Source organism: Pristiophorus japonicus, chromosome 4 (genome assembly GCF_044704955.1).
Source record: "Pristiophorus japonicus isolate sPriJap1 chromosome 4, sPriJap1.hap1, whole genome shotgun sequence".
Lineage (NCBI taxonomy): Eukaryota > Metazoa > Chordata > Chondrichthyes > Pristiophoridae > Pristiophorus > Pristiophorus japonicus.
The window spans coordinates 82544124-82566613 of record NC_091980.1 but is presented as its reverse complement, the minus strand read 5'-3'; the positions used below and the strand labels follow the sequence as shown (position 1 = coordinate 82566613).

The 22490-nt window shown below is 47.6% G+C and overlaps 1 long non-coding RNA gene across 1 annotated transcript in view; it reads right to left on the bottom strand.

Annotated features, from left to right (window-relative positions):
• LOC139262101 (uncharacterized) overlaps nucleotides 1-21960 on the bottom strand; it is a 73385-nt gene extending 51425 nt beyond the window's left edge. Inside the window, exon 1 of the long non-coding RNA XR_011592894.1 lies at nucleotides 21820-21960. This is a non-coding gene — a long non-coding RNA (uncharacterized lncRNA). The remainder of the gene's footprint in view (nucleotides 1-21819) is intronic.
• Between the last annotated feature and the right edge of the window lie 530 nt (nucleotides 21961-22490).

The window sequence follows — 22490 nt, the reverse complement described above, 5'->3', positions numbered from 1 at the left end:
TCCGGAGGTGGAGTGTGAACAGCCAGCTGTCGTGGTACATATAGGTACCAACGATATAGGTAAAAAATGGAATGAGGTCCTACAAGCTGAATTTAGGGAGCTAGGAGTTAAATTAAAAAGTAGGACCTCAAAGGTAGTAATCTCAGGATTGCTCCCAGTACCACGTGTTAGTCAGAGTAGGAATTTCAGGACAGCTCAGCTAAATAAGTGACTTGAGGAGTGGTGCAAGGGGGAGGAAATCAAATTCCTGGGGCATTGGAACTGGCTCTGGGGGAGGTGGGAACTGTACAAACTGGACGGTCTACACCTGGGCAGGACCAGAACTGATGTCCTAGGCAGAGTGTTTGCTAGTGCTGGTGGGGAGGGTTTAAACTAAAAAGGCAGGGGGATGGGAATCTATGCAGGGAGGCAGAGCGAAGTAAAAAGTGGGTAGAAGCAAAAGGTAGGATGGAGAAAAGCAAGAGTGGAGAGCAGAGAAATCATGGGCAAAATTCAAAAAGGGCCACATTACAACATAATTCTAAAAGGATACAGAGTGTTAAAAAAACAAGCCTGAAGGCTCTGAGTCTCAATGCGAGGAGCATACGTAATAAGGTGGATGAATTGACTGCGCAGATAGCTGTTAACGGATATGATGTAACCGGGATTTCGGAGACATGGCTCCAAGGTAACCAAGGCTGGGAACTCAACACGCAGGGGTATTCAATATTCAGGAAGGGCAGACAGGAAGGAAAAGAAGATGGGGTAGCATTACTGGTTAAAGAGGAGATTAATGCAATAGTAAGAAAGGACATTAGCGTGGATGATTTGGAATCGATATGGGTAGAAAAGAGCAGAAAACATGAGTGAGAGTTGTGCACAGACCACCAAATAGTAGTAGGGAGGTTGGGCATGGCATCAAACAGGAAATTAGGGACGCATGCAATAAGGGTACAGCAGTTATCATGGGTGACTTTAATCTACATATTGATTGGGCTAACCAAACTGGTAGCAATACTATGGAGGAGGATTTCCTGGAGTGTATAAGGGATGCTTTTCTAGACCAATATGTCGAGGAACCAACTGGCGAACAGGCCATCCTGGACTAGGTCGTGTAACGAGACAGGATTAATTAGCAATCTGGTCGTGTGGGGCCATAATATGGTAGAATTCTTCATTAAGATGGAGAGTGACACAGTTAATTCAGAGACTAGGCTCCTGAACTTAAAGAAAGGAAACTTTGACGGTATGAGACGTGAATTGGCTAGTATAGACTGGAGAATGATACTTAAAGGGTTGACGGTGGATAGACAATGGCAGACATTTAAATATCACATGGATGAACTGCAACAATTGTATATCCCTGTGTGGCGTAAGAATAAAAAAGGGAAGGTGGCTCAACTGTGGCTAACAAGGGAAATGAGGCAAAGTGTTAAATCCAAGGAAGAGGCATATAAATTGGCCAGAAAAATCAGCAAACCTGAGGACTGGGAGAAATTTAGAATTCAGCAGAGGAGGACAAAGGGTTTAATTAGGAGGGGGAAAATGGAGTATGAGAGTAAGCTTTCAGGGAACATAAAAACTGACAGCAAAAGCTTCTATAGATATGTGAAGAGAAAAAGATTAGTGAAGACTAATGTAGGTCCCTTGCAGTCAGAATCAGGGGAATTCATAATGGGGAACAAGGAAATGGCAGACCAATTGAACAAATACTTTGATTCTGTCTTCACTAAGGAAGACACGAATAACCTCCTGAAAATATTAGGGGACCGAGGGTCTAGCGAGAAGGGGGAATTGAGGGAAATCCTTATTAGTCAGGGATTGGTGCTAGGGAAATTGAAGGGACTGAAGGCCAATAAATCCCCAGGGCCTGATAGTCTGCATCCCAGAGTACTTAAAGAAGTGGCCCTAGAAAGAATGGATGCATTGATAGTCATTTTCCTGCATTCTATAGACTCTGGTTCAGTTCCTAAGATTGGAGGGTAGCTAATGTCACCACACTTTTTAAAAAAGGAGGGAGAAAGAAAACAGGGAATTATAGACCGGTTAGCCTACATCGGTAGTGGGGAAAATGTTGGAATCAATTATTAAAGATGTAATAGCAGCGCATTTGGAAAGCAGTGACAGGATCGGTCCAAATCAGCATGGATTTATGAAAGGGAAATCATGCTTGACAAATCTTCTAGAATTTTTTGAGGATGTAACTAGTAGAGTGGATAAGGGAGAACCAATGGATGTGGTGTATTTGGACTTTCAAAAGGCTTTTGACAAGTTCGCACATAAGAGATTAGTGTGCAAAATTAAGGCACATGGTATTGGGGGTAATGTATTGACATGGATCGAGAACTGGTTGGCAGACAGGAAGCAGAGAGTGGGAATAAATGGGTCCTTTTCAGAATGGCAGGCAGTGACCAGTGGGGTGCCACAGGGCTCAGTGCTGGGACCCCAGCTATTTACAATATACATTAATGATTTAGACGAAGGAATTGAATGTAATATCTCCAAGTTTGCAGATGACACTAAGCTGGGTGGCAGTGTGAGCTGTGAGGAGGATGCTTGGAGGCTGCAGGGTGACTTGGACAAGTTAGGTAAGTGGGCAAATGCATGGCAGATGCAATATAATGTAGATAAATGTGAGGTTATCCACTTTGGTTGCAAAAACAGGAAGGCAGATTATTTTCTGAATGGTGACAGATTAGTAAAAGGGGAGGTGCAACAAGACCTGGGTTTTATGGTACATCAGTCATTGAAGGTAGGCATGCAGGTACAGCAGGCAGTAAAGAAAGCAAATGGCATGCTGGCCTTCATAGCGAGGGGATTTGAGTATAGGAGCAGGGAGGTCTTACTGCAGTTGTACAGGGCCTTGGTGAGACCACACCTTGCGTTTTGTGTGCAGTTTTGGTCTCCTAATTTGAAGAAGGACATTCTTGCTATTGAGTGAGTGCAGTGAAGGTTCATCAGACTGATTCCTGGGATGGCAGGATTGACATATGAAGAAGACTGGATTGACTAGGCTTATATTCACTGGAATTTAGAAGAGTGAGAGGGTATATCATAGAAATATATAAAATTCTGATGGGATTGGACAGGTTAGATGCAGGAAGAATGTTCCAGATGTTGGGGAAGTCCAGAACCAGGGGTCATAGTCTAAGGATAAGGGGTAAGCCATTTAGGACCGAGATGAAGAGAAACTTCTTCACTCAGAGAATTGTGAACCTGTGGAATTCTCTACCACAGAAAGTTGTTGAGGCCAGTTCATTAGATATATTCAAAAGGAAGTTAGATGTGGCCCTTACTGCTAAAGGGATCAAGGGGTATGGAGAGAAAGCAAGAATGGAGTACCGAAGTTGCATGATCAGACATGATCATATTGAATGGTGGTGCAGGCTCGAAGGGCCGAATGGCCTAATCCTGCACCTACTTTTTATGTTTCTATGAATGCACATTAAATGGTAAGATACTGACAAGTGTAGAGGAACAAAGGGACCTTGGAGTGCAGGTGCACAGATCCCTGAAGGTAGCAGGCCAGGTAGATAAGGTGATTAAGAAGGCATACGGAATACTTGTCTTTATTAGCCGAGGCATAGAATACAAGAGCAGAGGGGTTATGCTTGAATTGTATGAAACATTAGTTTGGCCACAGCTAGAGTACTGGTCACCATATTATAGGAAAGATGTGACTGCACTAGAGAGGGTACAGAGGAGATTTTTGAGGATGTTGTATGGACTGGAGAATTTTAGCTATGAGGAAAGATTGGATAGGCTGTTTTTTTTTCCTTTGTTACAGAGGAAGCTGAGGGGAAACCTTATTGAGGTGTATAAAATTATGAGGGGCCTAGACAGAGTGGATAGGAAAGACCTATTTCCCTTAGCGGAGGGGTCAACAACCAGCGGGCTTAGATTTAAAGCAATTGGTAGGAAGTTTAGAGGGGATTTAAGGGGCAATTTCTTCACCCAGAGGGTGTTGGAGCTTCGAAATTCACTGCCGGAAAGTGTGGTAGAGGCAGAAACCCTCACCACATTTAAAAATTGCTTAGATGTGCACTTGAAGTGCTGTTCATGGTTTCCCTTAGGTGTTTTCAACGCACTCCTACGTTACAATAGTTCTAGACCTGGGAATGATTACTGTCCTGAACAGATGAATGAGTCACGGACAAATATCTCGGTCTCAATCGGCAATGCTTTATCAAAACTACCTCAACACAGCAAAACAAGTAAATACAGTGAAGATGTCGTACAATCCAATGTAGTACGTGTCTAAACAGCTCCTATCGCGAAGTACACAAAGTCTAAACCCTCTGCTCGTATCTGTACCGACTGGCTGGGCATACCCCTGCGGTCCTTGCAGCAAAACCCTTACTCAGGCTTGTTTGGGAGAACACACGACACTTCCTCACAAAGTGGCTGTGATCTTAAAGATGAGTGGGCAGGGATGATGCTCACCAATTCGTTGATTTACTCGCTGCTTTTCTTGGTGAAAACGTGTCTCTTCTGGTTCCGTACTGGTTTATTTTCTCTGTCCCAGTTGGAGTGCTCAGTTCTTGTAGAGGTGAAGCAAGTGAGATCAAGAAGTAGATATGTGACCACATGGCCTCTTTTATATCCCAAAACTGTTTGACCTTCAGGCCGAATAAAGTTTGTCCTTGTTTCGAGGCTTCCTGTTTGTGTGGCTCCTGGGTATTCCATTGAAGGCTGGTTGATGGGGTTTCGCTTCCAACCGGTCTGGGCTTAATGGCTTTCGATTGTTCTGGTTTCCTGCCTCTCGGGGTTATCTCATCCAGGTAATGGTTTGATCACTGACCAGTTCATATCTGATCTAACTCTGAGGAGTTCATGTTGCTTAACAATGGCCATTACCTGTGATGATTTGCCTTATCCTGGCCATTGTAACTTCCTAGACTACCCCCGCCTATCAGGTGTGGATTTCGAGTACAACATGGAAAAGTACCTGGGTCCTTCTCACAACAGGATTCCAGCTTTTCTGCAGTGAGAAATATTAAAACGCAATGTCCAGATAATGTCCAACAATCCTCGGGGAGCAAATGCCTACTAGAAGAGTCCTTCTCGAACATATCAACGTCCGCTGGTGAGCAAGCATCGTGGCTCCCAACCAATTCTATCGCTTTTTACTTTTAAAACACCCTGAATATACATCCCTGAAATACAGCCGTACACTGCACTGTTACCATATATAAACAGGAAGTTACATTCAAGGTTCGTTAACTAGGGCCTCCCATCGACTCCGGAGCGCCTGACTTCTCTTTTTACAAGAAATACACAACAGGTATATCACAATCAAAAACTGTACAATGACGAGAGCATGTGAGCATACCCGGATCCACGGAGGAACCTCCACACTTATACCAAGGTTCTACCAGGGCGGGGAATTTATCCATTTAGTTCTTTCCCCTGTGTCCCGGTTTGTCTGTTCCAGTGTGAAATAATGTTTTTGGGGTAGCTCGACGGCCTTTAATAACGTTGTTAGGTGTTCTGGCAGAAAATAAATCTGATACCCGAACTGGGTAATGTACTGTTGCAGGTTCGGGATTGTGTTGTTTACCGTAATGTGTACCGTGATGGTTCTGGGATCGGAATAATACGTTCCTTTGCCACTTGAACGTCGGTGTGGGGTTTGAAGCAGAAAGTGCTGTCGGTGACCGGACACCAATGTCCCGGTACATTCGATACTGGTCCACACTCGTGGTTACGCAGTATGTCCCGTTGCCCGCATATGCTACCTGGGCCCTCACCTCCATGGCAATTGAAGGGCTCTCGACTCTCGGATTCAAACTCGCACTCTGGCTGATCGAATGTGTTCAATAGCTTGGGCACACAATATGATGTGTGCACCGCTGCTCTGGCACCCCTTGAGGTCAGTGCTGATCATGGTGTGCTCCCACTTTATAACAAATGGTGGGATCGCATGATACCGCACGTGACACCCTTCCTGTATGACCCCAATGTTCTCCACCCTGTATACCGGCGCTGGTTGTGATGTCCCGCCCATTACCGGCATACGCAACACTATTCCCATGATTGTGTGGTTGGACTGACCGCAATCCATTGGGACTGGGTAGGCTTCAGAGGCTAGACGGAGCTGACATGGGCTCATCGAATTACTGTACGGGCTGAACGCTGCGAGGTGCCGGTTGCTGTTCCATGACGGGACGCGACCTTGCTGGAGGTCCTCTAAATTACTGCGCCTCTCACTCAGCAACCAGGCACCGTACAACACGCACACTTCGTTTCATGCTGCCTGCACCGAGGCATTCCTGTCCTCCTGTATTAATGCATTTACAGTCTTTGCGTGTGTCTCCAGCTCTGCGATAACTTCCTTTAAATAGACAGTCATTGCCTGGTTCTTCTCTAACTCCAACCTTACCACCGCGTTTCCGCAGCTGGTCCTTTAAACCACTGATCTGCATCAGCAACTGCATATCGTCCATGCTGCTGACGAGAGATGTACCCGCGCTAAATGTTGTAGCGACATCATTGAGCACCCCTCGCCTCTGCCTTCCCGGACTAACGTTATCCCTCACTCCCATATCATACAATCTTTCCCCACTCACATCCCACATTTCAAAGAACTGGCGGAACATTTCTTTAATGAGCACCTCATACAGCTGCTCAGTTTCTTTTGGACACCACGCAGGCAGATGTATCCCGGTTATGTTTAAAATGACTGACGTGGCCACATAATGCATCCCTTGGAATAAAACCTTTCCAGTCGGGACTAAAACTAAACCATTCCCTGGGCCTGGTGTGGTGGCTGGACACCTAACTTTTGTCATCTGTACCGGTGGGGCTGTGGGCAGGGGCTTCCTCTTGTGTGCTGTAAGTTCAGTGGTATTTATTGTGTTGGGAGGGTCTGGAATCACGCAGAAGTCCATACTCTGATCCCATCCGATCCCAGCTCCGGCATCCTGCCAATGCCTCGTAAAGGCAATCGACACATCTGCTGGGCAGATCCGCTCCGACCCCCACATACACATACAAATTCCCTGTTCCTCCTTCCACCACTTGTCCCAGCACACTTCCACTCCCCCCCTTTGACCCCGTGATCTGTCGGTAGCTATCGTTCCCTAGTCGTTCTCAGTCCGCTGTCTGGTTCCCCGTGTCCTGACTAAATTTCCTGAGCCAGCACTACCGTCCCAGGGGAATGTGTCCCTTGCACTTCAAGCATATGTGCTTGCCCATGGTCACCCCAACCCATGTGGCAGTGACCTTCAGTCTGGGACATGATTAAAAGCCTCCCCATATGTGAACCCGGCGTGGCTGAAGTATTTTGTCGAATTCGACCCAGCCACCTTCCCTCATGGAAGTAGGCTGCCATCCCGTCAGTGTCCCCTGTCCTATCCCCCTGTGTCATGGTGGGTCCGTTCCCCCCAGTATCTCCATAGAGGAAGGACAACTCGGTGTCCCCCCTCCTGCTGCACCCTGTTCCGGCCAAGCTCTAAAGAATGATTACCAGGGTTATCTGCATCTTTCTCTCGGCTTCCTGTGAACATACAAAGAAACAACAACCTTTCTGTGAGAGGGTATACCTCCACAGGTCGGGCTACATCAAAACACACTCTGTAAAAACACAAAACTGAGAAGGAAACTATATACACCGCCACCCGTCTCTGGGTGGCCACGCTATGACCCTGGGTGTTTTACGGCTGCTCGGCAATCCGTAAGGAGGTGACTACGACATTCTCGGCCGTGGGATCCTGATACTCCTCCTAACCACCACCACCACGGGCTCCTCACTGTCCCAAACTATGGGAGGAAGACCCGCGTCCACCATGCTGTTTACAGCACCTTGGTGCTTCTTTCTGTTTCTCGCTCTTTCCCCCGGGTTAAACAACTTGCACTGGTTCACATGGAACAACTTCGTGCTCTTCGGAAGCTTAACCGCGTATACCATGGGACTGACCTCATCTACAATGCTGTAGGATCCCATGTACAAAGGCTCAAACGTGCCCACCCGAGTGTAATTGCGGACCATGACCTGATCCCCTACCTGGAATATTATGTACAGTTTTGGTCTCCTAATCTGAGGAAGGACATTCTTGCTATTGAGGGAGCACAGTGAAGGTTCACCAGACTGATTCCCGGGATGACAGGTCTGACACATGAAGAAAGACTGGATCGACTAGACTTGTATTCACTAGAATTTAGAAGAATGAGAGGGGACCTCATAGAAACATATAAAATTCTGACGGGATTGAACAGGTTAGATGCAGGAAGAATGTTCCCGATGTTGGGGAAGTCCAGAACCAGGGGTCACAGTCTAAGGATAAGGGGTAAGCCATTTAGGACTGAGATGAGGAGAAACGTCTTCACTCAGAGAGTGGTGAACCTGTGGAATTTTCTATCACAGAAAGTTGTTGGAGTCAGTTCGTTAGATATATTCAAAAGGGAGTTAGATGTGGCCCTCACGGCTAAAGGGATCAAGGGATATGGAGAGAAAGCAGGAATGGGCTACTAAAATGCATGATCAGCCATGATCATATTGAATGGTGGTGCAGGCTCGAAGGGCCGAATGGTCTACTCCTGCACCTATCCTGCACCTATTTTCTATGTTTCTATATTTCTTCCACTCGTGGTTCTCTGGGGCTCGAGCAACAATTGATTGCTCCAGTGCTGCTTCCCCATGTTGCTGGCAGCTTGCCAATGAATCTGTTTCAAATGCTCGAACAGATTCTTGACAAACTTGTCCTCTCTCACCTGCCCCGCTGTGAGAACCGGTGCCAGAACATGCGTGGGTGTGCGCATGACCCTACCAGTCATTAGCTCATGCGGGGAATACCCTGTGCTTCTGGAGAGGCTGGCTCAGACGTCCATCAGGACAAACGGCAGGACCTCAACCCACTTTTTTGGGGTCTGCCCTGTTTCCTTCTGCAGCCTTTCTTTGATGGTCCGATTAAGTCACTCCACAACCCCCGATGACTGTGGGTTGTGAGCCACATGCCATTTCCCTTCTATCCCTAGCACTTTCAAGGTAGCCTGCATGACCCGCCCTGTGAAGTGGCTCCCCTGGTCGGACTCCACGATCTGCGGCAGTCCCCACCTAGACAACACTTCCCTCACCAAGATCCTTGCCGTCGCCAATGCCATGGCTGATCGGCAAGGGAAGGCTTCAACCCACTTTGTGAAAACGTCCACTAGGACCAAACAGTATTTGTAACACCCCGCCTTTGCGGTGGGCAATGGCCCGATGTAATCGACCTGTACCGACTGCCATGGTCCCTCTACCCTTCTCGTATGTCCCATGGTAACCTCTTTCTTTTCTGGGGATCGGGGTTGTTCGCTGCACACGCCAGACAGTCTGCGCAAAAATCGCTGACATCCTCCCTCAGTTGCGGCCACCACCCTGCCTGTTCTACCCTCTGCCTGATAGGCTCCGGCCCTGGGTGTCCCACTCCTGGGCCCCCGTGGGCTACCTGGAGGAATTCCCTCCGGTGCTGCTCTGGAACCACCCACTGATCTCCCCTGAAAAGCATTCTCTCCTTTAAAGTAATGCCTACTACCCCGAACGGACCTTCTACCTTTGCTCCCCTAGCCAGCTGTTCGAGAACAACCTTGAGGATGGGATCCTGTGCCTGGACCTTCCTCAAGTCCAGGGCCAATGCTACCCCTACACTCCCTTGTGTTCCCCCTTTATCCCAGGTCATTGATACTGGGCTGGACCCGTTTGGGTCCCAAAACGCTCCTGTTTTGGCTCCGTCCTTGGCTAACTCATCAGCCTTTTGGCTGCCTTCCCCTCTGGGCTCTGTCTTGGAATGGGCCTTTACTTTATGAATGTAATGGCTTCCCTGGGTTCCCGTGGCCTCTAAGATCCTTTGCAACAGTTGTTTGGTTGCTAAGGGATGTGTGCGGATGTGAAACCGCGACGAGACCAGATGGCCAACTATTCGGTGCACGAATTGCATATGAAGATGGAATCCGAGCAGATGGTGTATGGGGTCGGGAACTCGTCGGCATGGGTAACGACGTACACCACTGCCGACAGTTCGGCGTGCTGAGCGTTCAGGGTGCTCGGGAGTTTAATGGCCCTTGCAATGCCTGCCATCGGATCATAAATCCCGTACCCAGTGAAATGCTCCCCTGCTATCACCGAACTGGATCTGTCGACATATATTTCGCGGCCCGTGGGGTGTTACCCCGGTCCGAAATCCTATGTCTACATCCCACACTCCCTCTACCGAACACTTATGGGCTGCCTCTGCATAGATCATGTTAGCTGCCAGCTTGGGCTCACACAGGCCTTGCACTCTCAGATTCATCTGTGAGAGCAACAAAGTCCAGCGAGCAATGCGAGCACTGCTCACCCATGCCGTCCTTTATTTTCCCATCTAGCAACATCTGAGTGGGGGTATGGTTAGTCAGTAGAATGATCTGGGATGACCCCGTGAAGAGCTGGGCCCAATGCGTGGTAAGGAGATGCCTCTCGCAATTGGAGTAACCCCGTTCTACATCTGTGAGGACTCTTGAGGAGTATGCCACGGGTCGCAGCTTGCTGTGCCGCCCCTGGAGCAGCACCGTGCTCAAGCTGTGCTTGCTGGCTGCTACTTCTACCCACCATTAATCGCCCCTGCCTGCTCGTTCCCGGTGAATCTCACGAGACTGTATGGAACCTTGCTGGACCAGGATGAATCGGTCGGGTTACTCGCATGGATCACCATGCTCGAAGCCCCGGTGTCTGCCAAGTACTTCCCCTCTACCTTCTCCACCCGCTTCCTCACGCATGGTCTACTCCACTCATCGTACGTGAATGAACACAGGTACTCAGGCTGAGTGCGTGCTAATCAGAGTGGTGGGATTACCGGAGCGGTCGAGATTTCCCTGCTCATGGCAGCATCTACCCTTCCCTGCTCTGGCACGCAAACTGTTCGAAGGGTGGCCACCAGAACATTGAATTGTTCGGTGTTCGGCCCCTTCGCCTCAACAGGTTTCGCCACGGGCGTTGGATGACCCTCTTTCCCTTGCCCCTTCCTCAGGGCTGGGCAGTCTTTCCTCCAGTGGCCCGGCTTCTCACACCCGAAACATGTCCTAACCCTCTCTGAGCTACCCTCTTCGTGGCGCCATTCCCTTTTACTACCCCCGCTGGGCTTCATCTCGTGAACCTTCCCTTTAACTGGTTTGACCTCCTCCTCTACGCTGGCCTTGAATGCCAGACTCATGTGATGGAGCACACTGGCCTCCGTGTTCTGGAGATCCTCAGAGTCAAACCAGTTCTCGGACTTTGCCCTAATCCGGGGCAAACATTTTGACATAAGGGTCCTGAGCCAATGGTTCCTTGGCTCCCCCTGCAACTGCGCCTGGTTCAGCACTCCATTACAGGCTTTATTATAGACCGGCCAGAGCCAGTTCGCAAAAGCCTGAGGTGCTTCCACAGCCAGTTGCAGCATCCTTTCCACCCTGGAGAATGGACTACCTTGGACGTGACCCATGGCTCTTAGGATTTCCTCCTTTAAGCCCTCTATGGTTCCCTGCCCCCTCTTGCTTTCGGCAGGGAAAATAATAGCAGCTTGTGAACCTCTGCTTCGTTACACTCATTAATCCCTCCCACTTGTTCTATCTCTGTGAAGTGGACCGATGGGTCTCCTTCGTTGGTAAGCTTGGGCACCCCTGAAATCGTATCTTACAGCTGTGGGGTTGTGAATAGGACCACAAAATCGCTTTGCAGCGCCCCCTGACCTTGGCCGTCTATGGGCGCACTGTATTTCCACTGCCGTTTGGGATGCATGGGTCCCGGCGCCTCTGGCAGAGGTCATGCATCCCTGTCCAGCTCCCAATCCTCACTCTCTTCCCCTTCCTCTTCCCAGTCCACCCGGGCTCCCCCCGGGGCCATTAGGCAGACCATTGGATAGAGCGTGGGTCAAGCTTTGGATTTTCTCTTGGCAGGGTCCGTGATTCCAACTCTCAAAACCTTTATTGGTGGCTACCCTAAACGCTGTCTTAATATCCTTCAGTTGCCCCTCCAGCCTGTCTATTTTACCTGATAGATGAGCGGTCTCCACCCGTGTAACTTGCTCATTGAGCTTGGCCTCTGTTACTGACACTGCAGGTACTCCCCGGTGTTACGGGAGGTTTCCTCCTAAGTGCGCCTCTCCTGCTTTTCTTCGCGCAACTCATCTAAAAGCCTCGTTCCTACCACGGTCCTTGTGGCTGACTGCTCCTCGGACTCCTTGAGCTCTGCCTTAAGCCTACCAACCTGCTCCCTAAGCAGTTGGACTCGCTTCTGCAGACACAGGAGCCAGATGGCCTTTTCTTTTGCATTTCTTTGCTCCTTACTCCCCGTCCACTCAGCGGCTTTGTCCACTGGACTCTCAGCCCGCAAAAGGTCTAGTACCCACTGTTGTGTTACGTTAACTTTCCCAAAGATATATGAGGACATCCTATCTCCCATTGCCGATCTCTTGGCCTTAATATCTTCCATAACTCTGTTCAGTACACCCAGGTCCTGCAGCGGTCACCAGATTCTGTAAATGGTTTCCCTTAGGTGTTTTCGATGCACCCCCACGTTACAATAGTTCTAGACCTGGGAGTGATTACTGTACTGAACAGGTGAATGTGTCACGGACAAATACCTCGGTATCAACCGGCAATGCTTTATTAAAGCTACCTCAACACAGCAAAACAAGTAAATACAGTGACGATGTAGTACAATCCAATATCCCAGCATGTCTAAACCGCCCCTATCATGAAGTATCCAAAATCTAAACCCTCTGCTCGGATCCACAGTGTACCCCCGAATCTGTACCTACCGGCTGGTCGTAACCCTATGGTCTTTGCAGCATTAGCTCCCCACTAAAACCCTTACTAAGGCTTGGTTGGGAGAACACATGACACCCCCTCACACAAGGGCTACGATCGTATGCTGCGTGGGCAGGGATGATGCTCACTGTTTCGTTGGCTTACTCATTGCTTCTCCTGGTGAAAACGTGTCTCTTCTGTTCCGTACTGGTTTGTTTTCTCTGTCCCAGGCGGAGTGCTCAGTTCTTGTAGCGGTGAAGCAATTGAGAGCATGAGGGAGATATGTGGCCAAACGGCCACCTTTTATATCCCAAAACTATTTGCCCTTTCAGGCCGAATAAGGTTTTTCCTTGTTTCAAGACTTTCTGTTTGTGTGGCTTCTTCTGGCCCAATAAAGTTTGTCCTTGTTTCGAGGCTTCCTGTTTGTGTGGCTTCTTCTGGCCCAATAATGTTTGTCCTTGTTTCGAGGTTTCCTGTTTGTGTGGCTCCTGGGTATTCCATTGATGGCTGGTTAGAAACATAGCAACATAGCAAATAGGTGCAGGAGTAGGCCGTTCGGCCCTTCGAGCCTGCACCGCCATTCAATAAGATCACGGCTGATCATTCACCTCAGTACCCCTTTCCTGCTTTCTCTCTATACCCCTTGATCCCCTTAGCTGTAAGGGCCATATCTAACTCCCTCTTGAATATATCCAATGAAATGGCATCAACAACTCTCTGCAGCAGGGAATTCCACAGGTTAACAACTCTCTAGGTGAAGAAGTTTCTCCTCATTTCAGTTCTAAATGGCTTACCCCTTATCCTAAGACTGTGTCCCCTGGTTCTGAACTTCCCCAACATCGGGAACATTCTACCCGCATCTAACCTGTCCCGTCCCGTCAGAATCTTATATGTTTCTATGAGATCACCTCTCATCCTTCTAAACTCCAATGTATAAAGGCCCAGTTGATCCAGTCTCTCCTCATATGTCAATCCAGCCATCTCGGGAATCAGTCTGGTGAACCTTCGCTGTACTCCCTCAATAGCAAGAATGTCCTTCCTCAGATTAGGAGAACAAAACTGAACACAATATTCCAGGTGAGGCCTCATCAAGACCCTGTACAACTGCAGTAAGACCTCGCACTGCGCGTGTGCGCGCGCTCCAACGCGCATGCGCAGGACTGCCGGCAATGACGTCCTTGGATCAGAGTTAGCACCGCCCCCTGCACTTTCAAAATCGGCGCGACGCTGTGGCTCCGCCCCCTGCTGATCTCTGCGCCGAGCTCCGAGGAACCTGCTGGGGAAGCTGACAATTCCTCCGTAAGTTTTTGACGTGCTTTTGGGCGCGAAAAACGGACGTCGATGTCGGGGCTGCGCCGTTCTAGGCGCTACTTGAAACTTGAAACTTGACCCCATAGAAACATATAAAATAGGTGCAGGAGCAGGCCATTCGGCCCTTCAAGCCTGCACCACCATTCAATATCATGTCTGATCATTCACCTCAGTACCTTTTCCTGCTTTCTCTCCATACCCCTTGATCCCTTTAACCGTAAGGGCCATATCTGACTCCCTCTTGAATATATCCATGAACTGGCATCAATCAATAATTCTCTGCGGTAGAGAATTCCACAGGTCAACAACTCTCTGAGTGAAGAAGTTTCTCCTCAGCTCAGTCCTAAATGGCCTACCCCTTATCCTTAGACTGTGTCTCCTGGTTCTAGACTTCCCCAACATTGGGAACATTCTTCCTATATCTAACTTGTCCAGCCCTGTCAGAATTTTATATGTTTCTATGAGATCCCCTCTTATCCTTCTAAACTCCAGTGAATACAGGCCCAGGCGATCCAATCTCTCCTCATATGTCAGTCCTGCCATCCCAGGAATCAGTTTGGTGAACCTTCGCTGCACTCCCTCAATAGCAAGAACGTCCTTCCTCCGATTAGGAGACCAAAACTGAACACAATATTCCAGGTGAGGCCTCACCAAGGCCCTGTACAACTGCAGTAAGACCTCCCTGCTCCTATACTCAAATCCGCTAGCTATGAAGGCCAACATGCCATTTGCCTTCTTTACCACCTGCTGCACCTGCATGCCAACCTTCAATGACTGATGTACCATGACACCCAGGTCTCGTTGCACCTCCCCTTTTCCTAATCTGCTGCCATTCAGATAATATTCTGCCTTTGTCGTTTTGCCACCAAAGTGGATAACCTCACATTTATCCACAAGATGAATTTCGTGAATAACCACATGACTGAACATTCCATCTAGCCAATCTATAATGTAACTTATCATTATAAGTGATGTGTTAACCTATGTATTTATCTACTTGTTATCCCACTTTAAGATACTTCCTCTCCCTCCTTCTTAAGCCCAGGGCAGGAAGGTTCCCAGGGTCTACCATTGCTGCACTTGATCCAATTGAACACCTCCAAGCAGGTGAAGCTGACTAGCTCACCCAAAAAACATCAAAAGCTTGTTTGCCTGATTTTTAAGCCATACTTTCATCTACTTAAAAAAAAAAATAAAGCACTATTGGAAAAAGAACTTCTGGATTTCAAGCTGTGATATGAAGAGAATTTCTACTGATAGGCTCCAAAATCATAACCGCATAGGTTGAATCTCTTTTTTATATTTATTTCTTCATGGAGAAAGAAATAAAATTGCATTTTTATAATACCTTTCACATCCTCAGGACATCCCAAAGTGCTTTGTATTTATTATTGTTATATATGCAATTGTGGCAGCTAATTTGCACACAGCAAGATCCAAAATGATGTGATAAATGTTTTGAAGGTGTTGATTTAAGAATCAATGTTGGGCAGAACACCAGAAATCCCAGCTCTTCTTCGAATATAGCCACGGAAGCATTTACATCCATTTGTACTAATCAAGGTGAGGAATGTTCGTGCTGGGGAATGTCATTTCAGACATCCAGTGTACTATCAAGCACTCTTAGATTAATTACAGCACAGCTAGATGCAGAGTAAATCTCCCTCTACTCTGCCTCAACGATGTATCTTAGCCATAATCTCAGAAGAGCATAGCCCACTGTGCCAGTAGGACATTTTCCCCCACTTTCCACATGGACCATTCTAGGGCCCGGAATTAGGGGAAGCATTGTGATCCCATGCCCCTTAAGAAATGGATTGAGACTACACAGACTCATTTCATAGAATCAGAGAAATTTACAGCACAGAAGGAGGCCATCATGTCTGCGCCAGCGCACAAAGAGCTATCTAGCCTAATGCCACTTTCCAGCTGTTGGTCCGTAGCCCTATAGGTTACGGCACTAAAGGCATCGGTTCCCCAAGGATTGTTGGACATTATCTGGACATTGCGTTTTAACATTTCTCACTGCAGAAAAAGCTGGAAGCCTGTTGCGGGAAGGGCCCAGGTACTTTTCCACGTTGTACTCGAAATCCACACCTGATGGGTGGGGGTGGTCTGGGAGATTACAATGGCCAGGATAAGGCAACTCATCACAGGTAATGGGCATGGAGGGGCCATTGTTAAGCAATGTGAATTCCTCAGAGTTAGATCAGATATGAACTGGTCAGTGATCAAGCTATTACCTGGATGAGATAACCCCGAGAGGCGGGAAACCAGAACAATAGAAAGCCATTAATTCCCAGACCGGTTGGAAGCGAAAACCCATCAACCAACGCGAAAGAATATTATCTGAATGGTGGCAGATTCGGAAAAGGGGAGGTGCCATGAGACCTGGGTGTCATGGTTCATCAGTCATTGAAAGTTGACATACAGGTACAGCAGGCAGTGAAGAAGGCAAATGGTATGTTGGCCTTCATAGCTAGGGGATTTGAATATAGGAGCAGGTTATAAACATTGGCACTCGGCCATTTTTAAAGGATCTTGAAGAAAAGTGCTGATTTGTTTCGTGGAGCTGTGGAAAGGCTTGGGATTGAATCTTGGTGATTTTTTGTGCCTGAAGGAGTGCTTTTAGCAGCACTGTTGAAGAAATCACCTGCTGAAATCAGTGAGTGCTGCTTTTTGCTGCTAAACTTCCAGAACAAGTGCTGCATAGGTGCATGCAAAACAAGGACTGTGTGTTTTGAAATATAAAAGTGTCAATTCAATACAGCAATGGAACAACGTCCACCAAGAACAAAGAATTTCTTTCATGAGTTAGTGGAGATATTAGTTAACGTCATTGAGCAGCGATGGCAGGAGCTGGATACCAGCAACAGAGGTCGCATAAAAGTGCCACCTAAAAAAATGAAGAAACGCTGGAACCAAGTTGCAGAAGATTACTGCGCAGTGGTACATACCATGAAATCTGGAAGTCAGTGTAGAAAGAAATGGCACGATCTTGGTCAAGTAGTTAGTGTAAGTAATATTTTCATTTTTTAATGTAATCGTAATTGTAATGTGACTATCTGTATGTCCCACCCTGCAGAAAGACGCACTCTGTAAAAAGTTATATTTTACTCTTTGCAGAAGAACTTGGCCCACAACAAAAGGGAAGCAACTCGAACAGGAGGAGGCATGCCCAATCTGCTTCCACTGATACCCTTGGAACAGAGGGTAGCTGCTATGATGAGTCATACCTGGAGAAAAGCAATCAGTACAGCACAAGCTGGGCCCGCACGCGAGGAAGAGGGTAAGTCCTGAAAATGCATCGTGGCCCTTCAAATCAACCTGCTGCCTGGCCTATGTGTGAGAGTACTCATGCCACCCATCCTGCTCCCTCTTTGCTGTTAAACATTTGACTGTTCTGATATATTTTGCAGAAGATGATGATTATGATGATGCCAACCCTGAAGATCCTGAACAAGAACCAGTAGAACCAGATGCGGACAATCCAGACTGGCTGCAGGCGACGATGACTGAAATGTCTACAGGGGGGACCTTCCAAATTAATGTTTATGAGCCCAAAATAAGGGGCATCAGAGTTTCAACCCCTTGCATAGGTTCTGGTTCCACCTTCCATGGTTTTGAATCCGACGTCGCGGGTCCCAGTGGTGCTGCTGGTGTAATGGAGCAGTTTACGCCCATTCACCCACCATCCCAGCCCATGGCTCGCACTTGAGTGGTGCTGAATGCAAGACACAGGGCCGCACTATCCCAGCCCGTGCCTCCCAGTGTAGTGCTGCCATCTGGAGCACCGAGCGTGCCACCATCCCAGCCCGTGCCTCCCAGTGTAGTGCTGCCATCTGGAGCACCGAGCGTGCCACCATCCCAGCCCGTGCCTCCCAGTGTAGTGCTGCCATCTGGAACACCGAGCGTCCCACCGTCCATGCCCGCGCCTCCCAGTGTAGTGGTGCCGCGAGGCAGACCCAGGCAGAGAAGGAGATTGGAGACATGCTCTCCTGAGATGCAGCGTGCAACAGATGCGGCTCAGGTTGTGGCATTGAGTATGGAGACCAATGAGCTTACCCGATCACTCATCGGCAGCGTCAGTGCAGTGGGTGAAGAGTTGACGGTCCCGACGGGAGAAATAGCAGTAATGACACGGGAAATGAGGGAGGGAATGTCCGAGGGAGTGCAATCGACGGCACAGGCTGTCAGGGAGGGCATGCAAGTGACGGCACAGGCCCTCATGGAGATAGCTGCTGCAATAAGGGCACACAGCCCCATCAATCAAATGACACCCATATGAAGAAGTGAACATTCACTGAGATGTGGATGAGACATGGTTGCAGCCTTTCTTTGCTGCTTTTGTTCTTGTTCTTGATGTAGCTGTTGTAGCGTTTTTCAAATTGAAATTGTTTTGTAAGTTTTGTAACTTTACAACTTATAAGCGATCTTAGGGTTTTTAAGTGATCTTATAGTGTAAATGCCCTCACATTTTGTAACTTATTTAATTTTGCACCTAAAAAATGATCTTGAAGTTTAAGTGATCTTAAGAGTGTAAGATTTTTCACATTGAAATTGTTTTGTAACTTTTGTAACTTTACAAGTTTATAAGTGATCTTCAAGAGTCATATTAAAAAGTAAAGTTTGATACAACAAATATTTTATTACAGTGACATTAACTTTTCAATAAAATATTTTTTCATTAAAACTGAATCATGTTCCATTAACACAACACAACATAGGAACAACTCCAAAAAAATAAACATGTCCATGCGCAACTGTTGTCGCAGAACCCTCAGGCATCAGTAATTGAAGCGTTCACAGCTGGCGCAGGGCTCGAGCAATCGTTAAAGGAGCACGATGGACGACCCTCCTCCGACGTCGTGCTCTGGTATCAGGAACTTGCATGCTTTCCTGATCGTCGTCATCATCCTCATCCTGCTCTTTCAAAATACTATCATCAAGCGCTCTCATGTGGGTCTTCTGGTTCCACTACCAACTCCTGCTGCCTCATGATGGCTAAGTTCTGCAGCATGCAGCACACAACAGTGAAGTGACCGACAATCTGAGGAGAGTATTGCAAGTGGCCTCCGGAATAGTCCAGCATTGGAAACACTGTTTCAAGATGCCAAAGGTCCTCTCTATGATGCTGCGCGTCGCAATGTGCGCCATGTTGTATTGACGGTCAGCTTCCGTACGTGTCACGCGTAGGGGTGTCATGAGCCAGGTGGTCAGGCCGTACCCTTTGTCTCCCAGTAACCAGCTCTGCCCTTCTGGCTGCTGCTCAAACATGTCCGATATAACGCTGTCACATAGGATGAACGCATCATGAGTGCTGCCAGGGTATCTCGTATCAGCTGACATGATGCGCTGCTTGTCATCACACACGAGCTGCACATTGATGGAGTGGAACCCTTTTCTATTCCTGTACTGCTCGGAATCCTCCACAGGTGCTCGCAAAGCGATGTGGGTACAATCAATGCAGCCCTGTACCTTTGGGAAGCCAGAAATCCTGAAGAAGCCCACAGCCCTGTCATGGATTGTTTGTACGGTCACTGGGAACTTGATGAAGTCATTCCTCCACGCATACAGTGCAGCCGTGACCTGGTAAACGCAGGCATGTACTGCACACATCTCCAGTTGTAGCCTGAAACGATCCCGAGGCATAGAAGGCAAGTGCAGCTGTTACCTTCACTTCAACAGACAAGGCAGTCGGCGTTCTGCTTCTGGGCTGCAAATCTGCTCTCAGCATATCACAGATCTCAACGTCAACTTCTCTGTGGAAATGCAGCCTTTTGACACAATCAGCCTCGCTTATAGAAAAAAAAACATATGTCCAGGTACGAGCGCCTGGCTCGATATTGCCGATGTGGGTAAGGTCTCCTGCCTATCAGCCTATGGGCTATGACATTCCTGGTGCGGTGAGCTCTAACCAATTCTCTCCTATGCAGTGTATTGCTGGTGAACCATTGCATAATCTGTGGTATTGATAACACAGCACCCATACTTGAATTACAAATTTAACCTTTAACCTGGCTGGCTGTCTGGCTGGCTGGCTCTCCCTCCTGGTGCTTTGCACACCTATCCTATCTCTTGGCCGAACGGCCTGCAGCCTATAAAAATAAATTCACAGCTGTGGAGGCTGCTGCATTGCTTCTGTGTGTGGCCCCAACCGTGTCCCTCCCCTTTCTCCTGGCCGAATAGCCTCAAGCTCCTCCGCAGCTCGAAGGCTGCTTGCTGCCTCTTCGCCTGCCGTCGTGCCACCGACGCTGCCCCTGTCTCCTGCATGAAAGGCCTGAAGGTCCACAGCTCGAAGGCTGCTGCTGCTTCACACATGTAGGAATATTCAATATTTTTTATTTGCTTTATTTATAATTTTTTATTCAGGATGGCTCTTTATTTGTATAAGTGAGATTGTTGAATGCTTGTAAAATTTAATTACTTCCCTTCCCACCCTCCCCCCGCCCTTGTTCCCTACGCCTGATTTGTAACCTACGCCTGATTTCTAAAGTGTAGGCAAGGTTTTTCTGAACGTACAAAAATCTAGACTTACTCCATTCTAAGTTAGTTTGGAGTAAGTTTTTACTGCCTAAACTTGCAAAACAGGTGTAAGTGGCCGGACATGCCCCCTTTTGAAAAAAATCTGTTCTAAAATGAAACTGTTCTAACTGACTGGAACTGGAGCAAACTAAATGCCGAGAGTTGCAATTTCTAAGATACTCCATCCTAAACTAGTTACTCCAAAAAAATAGGAGCGACTCAGGCTGCAACTTGACCCCTATGTTTCTATGTTTCATGATCACAGATTGCAGCAATTGGAAAAACACTAGACTGAAATAATGAAAGGGATAGACAAGATAGAGGCAGAGAGGTTGTTTCCACTGGTCGGGGAGACTAGAACTAGGGGGCACAGGCTCAAAATACGGGGGAGCCAATTTAAAACCAAGTTGAGAAGGAATTTCTTCTCCCAGAGGGTTGTGAATCTGTGGAATTCTCTGCCCAGGGAAGCAGTTGAGGCTAGCTCATTGAATGTATTCAAATCACAGATAGATAGATTTTTAACCAAAAAGGGAATTAAGGGTTATGGGGAGCGGGCAGGTAAGTGGAGCTGAGTCCACGGCCAGATCAGCCATGATCTTATTGAATGGCGGAGCAGGCTCGAGGGGCTAGATGGCCTACTCCTGTTCCTAATTCTTATGTTTTTATGTTCTTATGAAACCCAGACATTCCTTGAATGACAGAGGGAATATGAGAAGTTGAACCAACTCATTTTATTTTTATCCACCCTTCACTGATCGGTTCAGAGTGACTTAAATGGAGGCTTTGGAACTTGGTGGTTTTTGAACAGCCATTGTGTGATCCATTGGGAACTTTAGGGTAGTAGAGAGCAATTGAAAACTATGGAAGCTATGGAAACAAAACAAACTAGAATTGAACTTAATTAATTTTCATTTCAGCTATCAATTACCTTCTTAATCTGATAATCCTGAGTTACCCAAGATAGGTTTTCCCTAGAGCTTGTTCTAATGTTTTCATGATCTTGATTACTGTGATGTCTTTTCTTGTGCAATATGGATATCTTGGCTCAATCAATTAGCTCTGCCATCTCAGACAGCCAAAAACACTTAGGCCAGAATGTTATTGGCGGTGAGAGGGTGGGATCGGAGGGGGGTCAGGTGTCAAAATTGAAATCTGTCAGCGCTTAACAGATCCGACACCAAGCGGGGGGGAGGGGGGGGCAATTTAGGTCATTAAGAGGTAGTTAAAAGCCACTTGAACACCATTTTGCTCTGCACTTACCATTTTTCCAGCTTTTTCTTGAGGTTCCCAGTGCTCAGGGATCACGTCGGGTAAGTAGGTTGGGTGTTCCATCAGTATCCATTTTTCTGAATAGTTGACAGCTGCAAATATGGTATGAAGTCTACAATTTCACTGCTGTTCACTTTCAATCTTAGAAGCTGGAAGCTTCAGGATTTGGAAGACATACTTGAACTTTATGCAGGTTGGATATGTTTGCAGTGAACTCTCTATGCACCTCCTTGGAACAACCTCTCTCATCATTAACAGATCACTTCTGTCATCTCAACCTCACCTGCCATTTATTGCAGCAGCATCGTGCCTTTGAAAAACCTCAACTTGTGCCTCAGAATCCCACCATGTTCAGCCCCAACACCAGCATCACTAGTTGTATCATCATTACCAAGCACACCAGCAGCACCGACAACAACACCACAAACCTGATGCTGCATAGGACACAGGGCATCAGCACTCGACCACATTGCTGCCCGGGATGCCAAGGATGGCCTCACCATGGCCAGATTTACTTCAGTTGACACTGTTCGCCCTGGCTGCCACATGATGTGCCATGTTAGCACCACCCCACACCAGCACCATAAAGCATCCTTGCAAAGCCCAAGCCATTCCTTTCACACTCATCATCATTGCGATGGGTACCGTTATGTCTCATCATT